General features: G+C 32.5%; 1 pseudogene; it reads left to right on the forward strand.

The window, feature by feature from the left end:
• Positions 1–7,530: 7,530 nt before the first annotated feature.
• Positions 7,531–7,649, forward strand: LOC148874805 (5S ribosomal RNA; annotated as a pseudogene).
• The last annotated feature ends 3,458 nt before the right edge of the window (positions 7,650–11,107 follow it).

The following is an 11,107-nucleotide window of genomic DNA, read 5'->3' on the forward strand; positions in this document are numbered from 1 at the left end:
AACTATTGACTCAGGCCAACCCGACTTGCAGCCCTATTAACTCCCCCCTCTCCCTTTTTATTAGGGAACTCACCTACTTGGAGCTTGGAAGTTACCAGTTTTATTAGGAAACTCATATGTCAATATTAGGAAAACAGATCACTTCCGAACTGTCAGCATCCAATCTATCTATCTATCTATCTATATATATATATATATTATACATCTGGTGAGGAGGCTTCCAGTGCTATTCATGCCCTTGGATGGACAGGAGCTTCATGGGCAAAAGGTCATAATGAATTATGCCACAGATAGGACAGCAGATTCCATAGTGGTGGTGGCTATTGTGGTGGCAGTGGTGGCTTTGGTGGTTGTGGTTCAGGTGGAGGAAGTGGTGATGGTTGCAATTAGGACATTGGTGGGTGGTTATGGTGTTGGAAGCAGTGGTACGGTGGTTATGATGGTATTAGCAGCCATGGGTATAGATTGATCCTTAATCACCAGTGACTACAATGATTCACTTAATATAAATTTTGTATGAAGTTATTAACTGGTGAAGATGAAGTGTGATAGCTATAATTATATAACCCTAACAAGTGCACTAGTTATCAAGTAGTACAAAGATATCGTTCTCACAAGGATTTAACAAAATAAGTATTAGAACTATAGCTTCCCTCAATTATTTGGACAATTGAATTCTAACAATAGGAACTACTGAAAAAATAAAGATAGAAAAATAAAAGAGATAAAAACAAAGGCAATCAACAACTGAACTTGCAACGATTTAACTGAAAGTGCCAGGATTATTGGTCCACCTAACCTTTCCAATGAATATCAATTTATTAAATTGACCAAGATAATTTATTATTTTCATAAGCTGAAGTTTTTCCTAATTTGTTTAATATTCCCTTCCAAGATATATCAAACCTACTTCTATCAAATAACCCTTTGATTCCTCGATTAGAGTTCTCGAGATAGCAAGTGCATTGAGTTCTATGAAAAACCTGTATCATCAGATGAATCATGTATACAGATTCTTATATACCATTCAATTCACACTATGAGTTATTTAGTCTATTATATGAATTCCCCTTCCGGTTCATTCACATAAACCAAATCAACTAAGAGGTGGCCAAGCTCCTAATTGCATTATGCATAATAACTCATAGACAATATGAAAATAAAAACAATTTGGTTGAATTAAATAAAAATCAATCCATGGTCATGGTTAGGCTTTCCATAGCTCCAGCTATAAATAAACTAGTTCATGATAAAGAAGATTAAACAAACAAGGTATAATAAAGAACTCATGATGTTGTCCTAGAAGTTGAGATCGATGAGTTTATTTCCTCCTTGCCGCTGCCTTCTTCTCCTCCTAGGTTGCTGATTACTTCCTTAAAAGCTAAAGTTCTCTTGGAGGACTTTTGATTTCTCTAGAGGTTGATTGATCCTTGGTTCTAGTCCGCCCCCCTTTATATAGCTTTAGGAGGAGGGGTTGTCTCCAACTCTTTTTTGGAGTTCCTTCTTAAAAATAGAAAGTCCTAATTCCTAAGGATTAATTTAGATTTAATCATATCCTATCTCTTATCTGGTAATCTCAATCTCCTTTATATTTCTAGAATTACATCAGAAAATTGAAACTGATAGGACTCTGTGCAGTTTCTTATTCTTGTATTTGTATTGCACTTCTACTGCGAACTGGGCTTCTCTGCTACAAATTTTCTCAGAATTCAGGCCTGATTTTGACTTCAATGCAGTCCGAATCTATCAAAACTCAAAACAAGAAAGTTGTAGAGTTATTTCTTTTCTTTTCAATGCATCTTGAATCATCTCAATTGGGGTCCGGATGGGAGAGTTATGCTCAGATTACTAAGCGGCGCCGAAACTGTGCAAAATTACCCTATTAGTCTTGTTTTTTTTTCCCGACACCTTCTTTCATACCCTGAATCGAAATACAAGAATAATGAGTCCAATTAAGTACTAATTAAGTATAAAAGACAGAATATTTAGTGGTGGGTACTAACTTCACCCGTCTAATGTCCCAATCGAGGGTTGATCCATGGCAAACAAATACCCATATGTTTTGCCGAAAACAACAAGTGAATCTTACTCAAAAAAAACAGGAAAAAAAAAGTCAATTTGATAAAAACGATTAGATATTTAGGAATCAGGATTTTCTATTTCTGTTAGTAATAAGTTTTCAAAAAAATCGAATAGAGATATTAATGATTAATTAGTAAGTTTTCAATAGAAATTTATAGTTGATAAACAAGGACTGAGACAGGGTCTATTTGTAGAGTATTACTGTGAGTAAGGATTGGAGTATCGGTATCGGGTATTATATTGGATAAGTTGGATATGGATATGGATACGTTTACAAAAAGTATCGATACAAACGAAAGATATAGAAACACTTGAATATGTTAGTGAAATGCATACAAAACATATAAATACATTAATAATAATAAACAAAAATCTGAATTATCTATGAATAAGAAGATATAATGACATGAAAAACGCATACTTCAATAGGTTATATAAAGAGAAATATTACAATAAACAATACCAGGATTCTACAACATTCAAACGTTGTACAATAATTACCATTCTTTCAATTTTATAATTTTTATTTTTTATTAATTTTTGGGAATATTTATTAATTTAGTATTTTATTTAAATAATAAATATGTTTTCATTTTTAACATATAACATTTTTATTTTACACATAATTTTAGAATAAAATAAATAAATCATTTAAGGTAGATAAAATAAATTATATTTAATTTTCAAATTTTATTAAATCTTTTGGGAAAATTAAATCTTAAATTATTCGTTTCAGTTTTTATAATTATAATTTTCTGTTTTCCATTAATTTTGTTGGGAAATTTTATCTATTTAGTATTTTTATATAATAACTATTTTTTTAAATAGTAACTATGTTTTCATTTTTAACATATAATTATGTGTAAAATAAAATATGTAAATCATCTAAGGTAGATGAAATATATTATTTTTATTAATGTTTTTTGAAAAAATTAAATCTTAAATTATTTATTTCAGTTTTCATAATACTATTTTTTAACTTGTATTAAAGATGAAAAACAATCCTAAAGTATTCAATGTACAGCTTTGTCAAACTAGACATGGATACACCTCCATATCGGTGTGTATCGAACCGTATCCATCGATATGGTGCGGTACTCCCGTATCGTATCGATATCTTAATCCTTGACTGTGAGAGACTAATTCACATATGAGGCAGGAACTATTCTTCTTTAAAGTAGGAGAGTTTAGAGGGTCCATTGAGTTGAAGCATAAGAGTGTAAAGGTTAGTTCATGAACTTAAATTATTCTGTAAACTTCTGTTTGGCTTAACTATCAATAAGTTACTCCTTTCATGTTTGTTTCAATATTTGTTTGACGTTTTATCCTGTTCTTTTCGGTTTTTTTTTTTTTTTTTTTTTGGGGGGGGGGGGGGGAGGGTTGTTTGCAAACAGTTTTCTGGATTGGGTCCATAAAATCCTCTAGAATCAGAGGGGCAAGGAATGTCCATTCCCTCAAATGGGGAATTTTGTAAAAGTGCTTTTATAAAAGTGTTTTCGTAAAAGTATTTTTATCAAAGTACTTTCATAAAAATACTTTCATAAAAGTACTTTTATAAAATTCAACTAGAGATAATTTTATAAGTTGTATTTTAAAATTCAATTAAGGATAATTTTGAAAGAAAAAAGTTAAATAAATATTTATTATATAAGCACTTAAAAAATTAGAAAATTGAACTTACAAAATAAGTCCTTATTTTTAAAATAAATACTTATTTCAGACTTATTTCCAAAATACCAATTAGTGATTAATAAATCAAATAAGCACTTATTTTAAATAAGCATCTCAAACATTGTCTTACATAATCAATATAATTTGGGATACAAAACTCAAACCAAAATCAATATATAATTCATTTGGTTTGATTCGGTACGGTTCGGTTTTATCCGAACGACCCAACTAATTGACAGCTCTGGAAAGATGCGTGGAACAGAACGACAGAAACCATGCGGAGCAAAAGTTGCTTTCAATAATTTCTTCTTTTTTTTTGGTTTATTCTTGTCCACTCAATCACCTCCACCACTCTTATGAAGAGGTCATAACTTGTATATTTGACTGGGTTAAGTTTTCTGGGCTATCAAATATATTACGGGCCCACAGGATTTGAATTTTGGGCCTGTGCTTTTCCAATGTTCCATGTTCATGTGAATATTAATTTTCATATTAAAAAAGAAAGGGAAAATTTGTTATTAGTATTCCGCGACAATTCAATACCTTAACTTTTAAAATGTAACAATCGGGTGTTTTTGTTTATCAGTATGTTAATCAGTCGTTAATGACATTTGAAATGATATAAATATCATTGGAGTATCATCTAATTCTTTTTAATAATCATTCAAAGTTCAAATATTGATAAAAAATGAATAATCTCAAATTCTTCTTTTTCAAAGTTCAAAAAAGTTGGTGTCACTTCTCAATGTATATTTTCAAATTTCAGTTTTATAAACTTTTGGATAGTTGATAAAGGGAATTAGATAGACACTAGAAGGGCATTTGTGTTTTTTCAAATACCACTTAACAGCTGATTAACAAATTGATTAATGAGAGGTACTAGATTGACACGTTTTAAAAGTTTGAGTACTAAATTATCGTGTTTTAAAGTTCGGGTACCAAAATGACACTAGGCCTCAAGTACAAGGTACTAATCAGGAATTTTTCCAAAACAAAATTACAGAAAAAGTTGTAATTGATAAATTAGGATCTGCTGCACATCTATTTGGATAGGATCTGAATTTGCTAGGATAAATGCATATACAGTTCGCTGCATGAACCACCTATCATTAGGGGTATAAATGGATCAAATTTGAATTAGATCAGGCAATATCCGAATTTGAATCATATTTATTATTTATATAAATATATATATATATATATTATTTAAATTTTTTTATTCGATTAATCCAATTACACGACTCAAGCCATATTAGAAACCAAACCAACTGCAAATACTCCTAACTGGGTCCACCATTATATGATCCCAGTATTAAAGAAGCTGCAAAGAATCAGATGAATCAAATAAGCCCAAGTGTTATTAAACTTATTTTTAATTCATTTTATATTTATCTTACGTTGGTAACTTTGTAATTTAATTCGTTAATTATACACAATGCATTAATGCCCCAATTCATTAATCAATATCTAATCCCAATCTGAATAGATTGGTATCATTAGAATCAGATCTGAAAATTAGTAGGATCAAAGTGCTTAAATAAGTATTAAGTATGCTGTCCAACTCCGACACATTTACTCGATTACTCCTCAATTGACTTTTTATTCTAAGACCGATTAAAGGTTGTCGGGCCCAACTTTTTCAACAACGAATTTAGAAAACCACCGGCCTTTGTCGTTAATCTATTTCTTTTATAAAAAAAAGTTGACATCTCAGGATTTTTTCCGTTTTTCTGCTCTACCTCCATGATCCAACCAATAAATTATTCAATTATATGAATACAGATAAGGCTGTGAGCATCACTAGCATGTGAAATCAAAATTAATTAATAATGAATTCATTTGATTTAATTTTTTTATAGCTGTATCCCTTCTTTTTCTACTATTTTAATATGTAATATATGTATTTGTATAAGTTCACTTTTCTTTTCATGCCGTACTCTGTTCTTGGGAGCTTTTTTTATGCCTCGGTGAGAGTAATTTCGTTACCATACCTCATGAAAACATTAACCAATAAAATTTCACCTTCTATCATTGATTGGGAATATCCGAATATATAAAGAGTTCAACTAAGATGTATTCATCAATATTGGTTGGATGTTAAATCCAAACCTCAACCAATTATCTAAGTTCATTTATTTTATTGATTTATTTTTTATAGTGTACTTTTACAATAATATGCATTTGCTATTAGGGATGAATAGACTGTATTTCACTTTAGAAGTCTGAAATTATAGCCCTCTTCTAATTTATTAGTAATCATTCATAAATTACATTTTATTTATAGATTTAACATCAATCCATGATCAGGATTCACCCCTAGATAAAATTTTTAAAATGAATTAAATTATAAAAACCCTTTTATTATTATGGCCCTGTTCATTTTAAATTACCTGGATAAATTTTGCAATGTGACTTGGCCAGATAAAGAGATATATGAGAGGCAGAGAGTATTATTGGTGAGAGGTAAACAATTTATCCATCATCTAGGGGAATATCAATCAGCTTAGTAATTAATATTTTCCATAAGACTCACTTATTGTGGGACTCGTTATAATATTTATAAATATAGAGATAATGGTCAATTACCTGATTGGCATATCCCCCACGGGATATTGGTAAACGAACAGTACTCAAATTCAATAAATCATGTCTTTTACTGCACAATGCATTGGGCTTGGGCACTCGTGGTACTCTGAATGATCCATTGTCCAGGCTGTAAATGTCACTCTTTCTTTTATCTCCCTCAAGTTGTAGTTAGTCTAATAGAGTTGGTTTAAAGTCTAAACCGGTGGCTATGAATATTCAAACGACCTGTTTGGTCTTTTTCAATCTAAATGACAATAGCATCTGCAATACGGAAATATACACTCTTAATTAATAGTCAAAAGGTCATCTTTCAAAAACAAGCTAGGTTTGCCCAGGTTACTACCATTATACATGGGGCAGCAATTGTTGGACTCACAAGAATCAAGAATCCACTTCTTTTCTTCCCGTTGGGCAGGGCCGGCTGGCTGGTACGGTCTGATTTAGATGGTTCAATCATTATTAGTTAAGCCTTATTCCAACTATAATGGATAGTTACATGAATATTTATTGCCAGTATTTAGGGTTTGGTTTATTTGGAATCGAATCGGAATATTCATTTTCATAGTCTGTTTGATTTAGATAGGAATGGGAATTAGAATCAGCACTAATGGGATGTCATTCGCAAGAAAGGGGCCGGGAATGACCATTCCTCTCAAATAGGGGAATGTCATTCTAATAGAAATAGGAGTGAGATTCTGATTTTGTTCAATCAAACAGTTGAAATCGGAATAGCCCATTCCGATTCCGATTCCATACCCCTATTCCTGTGAACCAAATGGGGCCAGCCAAGATAATAGAACCATATCCTCATTTAAATCATCAGCCAAGACAAAATCAAGTAAAATATTTCGGTGATGTTTGGTTATATTGTGCTTTTTTTTTCAAAAGAAAAAACAAATACAACATTACAATTTTTGTGATTTTTGAAAATACAATAATGCATACTGTTGTTTGGTTTTATTGTCATTTTTTGTGATGGTTCCACATAAGAGATACATCAACCACATTACCTGAAAACGTTTTGAGAAAGGTGGACAGATTCCCTACTCACTTTCTCTCCCTGCACCCTACTCAAAATACATTAAAGCCGCACATCTTACAATACAAAACAGCGCTGCGTGACTACAATTAAGGCAGATAGAGGTGTGGGCAGGAAATCCTGTTTGTTGAGAAAGAAAATAAAAGAAACTCGGGTGTAATCATACCAGCACTAATGCATCAGATTCCATCAAAACTCCAAAGTTAAGTGTGCTTGGATGAGAATAGTACTAGGATGGGTGACCTCCTAGGAAGTCCTTGTATTGCACCCGAACTGTAATTCAACTTGGACATCAGTTTCAAGCATACATACCGAGAAGCTAATCAAGCGACTAATTGGTTTGCCCGAATGGCTCTAAGGTGTCAAATTAGTAATAGAGATTTTAGGTTTTGTGATCTTAGTTTTATTTGTGATGCGGCTAATTGGTTTTATTTTTTTTTCTTCCATAAAAAATAAATAAAAAAACTGGTTTTTTCCTAGATGGTCGATTTTTTAAAAAACAACATGCACTTTTTAAGAAAACCGATGCCCAAACAGCATACATTGATTCACTTTTTTTTTCTGCTTCGAGTAGGGGTGGCAACGAGCTGCTCGAGCTCGCGTTAGAGCCTACTAGAGCTTGACTCGTGAGTTGGCTCGAATATATATATATATATATATATATATATATATATATATATATATATATATATATATACAAATATTATAATTCTTAATTTTTAAATATCAACTAAATAATATTTTTATAAAATATTTTTTCTCAAAATCGAGCTCGAACTTAAGGTTCTGTCTCAAACCGAACACGAGCTCAAGCTTGATACTATTTGGCTAGGCTCAAATCCATCCCTAGTTTCGAGAATATCTGGATGTGGCTCCAATGTGATGCTGTATTATAAAAAACGTAATAAAACCAAACACCACCATTATCAATATATTTCTTTCAAAGGCTTTATGTTTGTATTTAACATGAATATGATCGGACAAAAAAAAAAGTATTAGATTAGTATTATAAGTGGATCAAAATTACATTATGACACATGCATTGCACATGGGATGAATAGACATAATGGAAAACGAACCAAATCCAACTATAAACCTGACAATTATGATTAGGAATTAGGACACTCTCAGCCCACGAGAAATGATAGAGGAAGTGGACTAATCCTAGTGGATTTAGTGGAGTCCGGATCTCCTGCCCACAGCTTTCCATCCACGTCTCTACCCCACTTCATAAATTTTGAATACATGTCCACTTAGGGGTGAACAAAAAAATCTGAAAAATTGAATTGACCAAAACCGAATCGAAAATCAATCGGTTTGGTGTTTTTAAAAAACCAAAGGTATCGGTTCTATTTCGGTTAACCAATTTAAAAAATCGATGGTTAATCAACCCAATCGGTATACATGTTTTTCTATATATTTTCTATATATTTATGTATATTATATATTTTATATATTATAAATTAATAAATACATATTATATATATTTACAATATATTATATATTATTTATTATTTAAAATATAATATCTTATATATATTTATAATTTTTATTATATATTTATACATATTTTTATAATAAATATTATAAAGTCAAAAAAGAACTGAAAAACCGACGAACCGAACCGTCAGTTAACTGACTGGTTTCGATTCAATTCCGATTACCGGTTTTTCAAAAACCGGTACTTCCGGTTTGATTCACAAAAAAGGCCCACAGTTTGGGTACCCCTATGTCCACTAGCATGTGCCTCTTCTTCATGTGTGAAGAATTCAATGGATGTAATGAGACAAAGGTTAAGTCCATCCCATCAGAACTCATCCATTAACACAATTATTTTTTAACTTAAACATAATTAATCTTTCCCCTTCTCAAGAACCCTAATAGTCTCGTTCTCTCCATTCTATTCTCCACAGCGTACCATTCCATTGGAGCAAAGAGTTTTATTATATGGGTTGAAGAATCCAAAGATCTGAAACTCACATACCATTTGACCTACTTCGTAAAGGACAAATATGGAGAGAATGGAACACTAGTGAAATACAAAGAGAATAGGATGCTGGTGAGTACATCGCCAATTGTCAATTGCCAGATGCCGGTTAAGTTTCCTGGAATAGTACGCCGTGGAAAATGGAATGGAGAAAAAAGAGAATATTAGGGTTTGGTGAAAGATTAATTATTTTTAGGTTAAAAACATAATTGGGTTAATGGGGAATTCTGACGGGATAAACTGAACGTGGTCCCATTACATCCCATTGAATTCTGCACATGTGAAGAAGATGGACATGTGTCCAAAATTTGTAGTGGATAGGAAGCTGTAGGCAGAACTCGATTTGGTGGTATTTGGTAGTCTTAAACTAACCTTTCAACTTTGAAAATTTTGTCTCTGATGGATGGTGGTTGTTCAATTAAACATTTGAACATACTTTTAATATTTGAAAAATCCTCTCAAACTGTTGACTTACTCCATAGTAAATCCAGCACTAATTTGAAAATTCAATTCAACAATATTGTTATTGGATGATCCCAAATATTTGCATAATATATAGTGTAAGAACATATGTGTAATTAATTATCAATTTATGTGTGATTTGAGTTTAGTTTTTGTAACTTGCACAAAACCTAAGCCAATAGTATAAACATTCAACCCGGCCACTATAAATCCAGTTTAAACCGTCCCAAATCCGAACTGAGTCAACCTGGTCTAATAACCAACCTAGGTCATAAAATAATAATAAGTTAGAGCAAAATATAAAAAATAGGATTTGACTGTGATGTGAGAAAGACATGATACTAGAAGAAGTTATAATTAATTGGTAGGAATCATAAAAATAAAAATAGGAAACCAATCAAGTGGAGCTTTACCAAAATTCACATGGGTTGGGATTGGTCAAAACCTTTCCAGCATCATAAAATTCCCATAAATAATAGATATTGATAAATAGGGGGAGACCATCATCTTGACTAATATTAAGGCACATCCTCTCTTCTTCTTCTTTTTGAGGATATGTAGTATAGCTGTTTTCCCAATGAATTAGGATATGCTCTTTACACAGGGCGGTTCACTACATTCTCACAGGCACATTTCGTCGTGTATTGAGAACAACTCTTGTAGATACGGTCTCTTTCCTCTCCTCAAACCTTTGGAACCAAAATGTTACTACCACACCCATGATCTAACAACTGGTCTAAAACTCTGAAAACCAAGTTTTAAATGGCCCCGATCCAACTCAAAATCTAGATTTGCTCCTTGCATAGCCTCCTCACACCAATGAATTCGGCTTCGATCAGTGCAAGGCCGGTTCAAACAGCCTTTATGGCGTCGCATTGGAAATATCTCCCACACCAACCTAATGTACATTTTAGCCCATTAGGAATAATGATATCATATATAGATGTTTCTGCAACTGAAATATAAGACTCATGTGAGGAGCGTGTTGTGAAGAACATATCCAGATTCCGACAAAGTGGTGTCCAGTTTATATATCCGGTTATGTAACAGGATCTGCTCCTCACCAATGAGCGCCTCACTGGCACATCCATCATGCATTGCTTCACTGGCGCCTCTGTGCCAATGTGAACTCCAACGTACCAACGTGTTTGGGTGGGCGAATTGACGGTAGGCCGGTAGGGGACCATGCGCAATACGCACACAGCGTCTTCGAACCACCCACACGAACGTCTCTGCCTTCTCTCATCTAATATAAATAAATTCGGGACTTTAATGTGACC

Source organism: Nelumbo lutea, chromosome 1 (genome assembly GCF_056320005.1).
Source record: "Nelumbo lutea isolate HS-2025 chromosome 1, American lotus-T2T, whole genome shotgun sequence".
NCBI lineage: Eukaryota > Viridiplantae > Streptophyta > Magnoliopsida > Proteales > Nelumbonaceae > Nelumbo > Nelumbo lutea.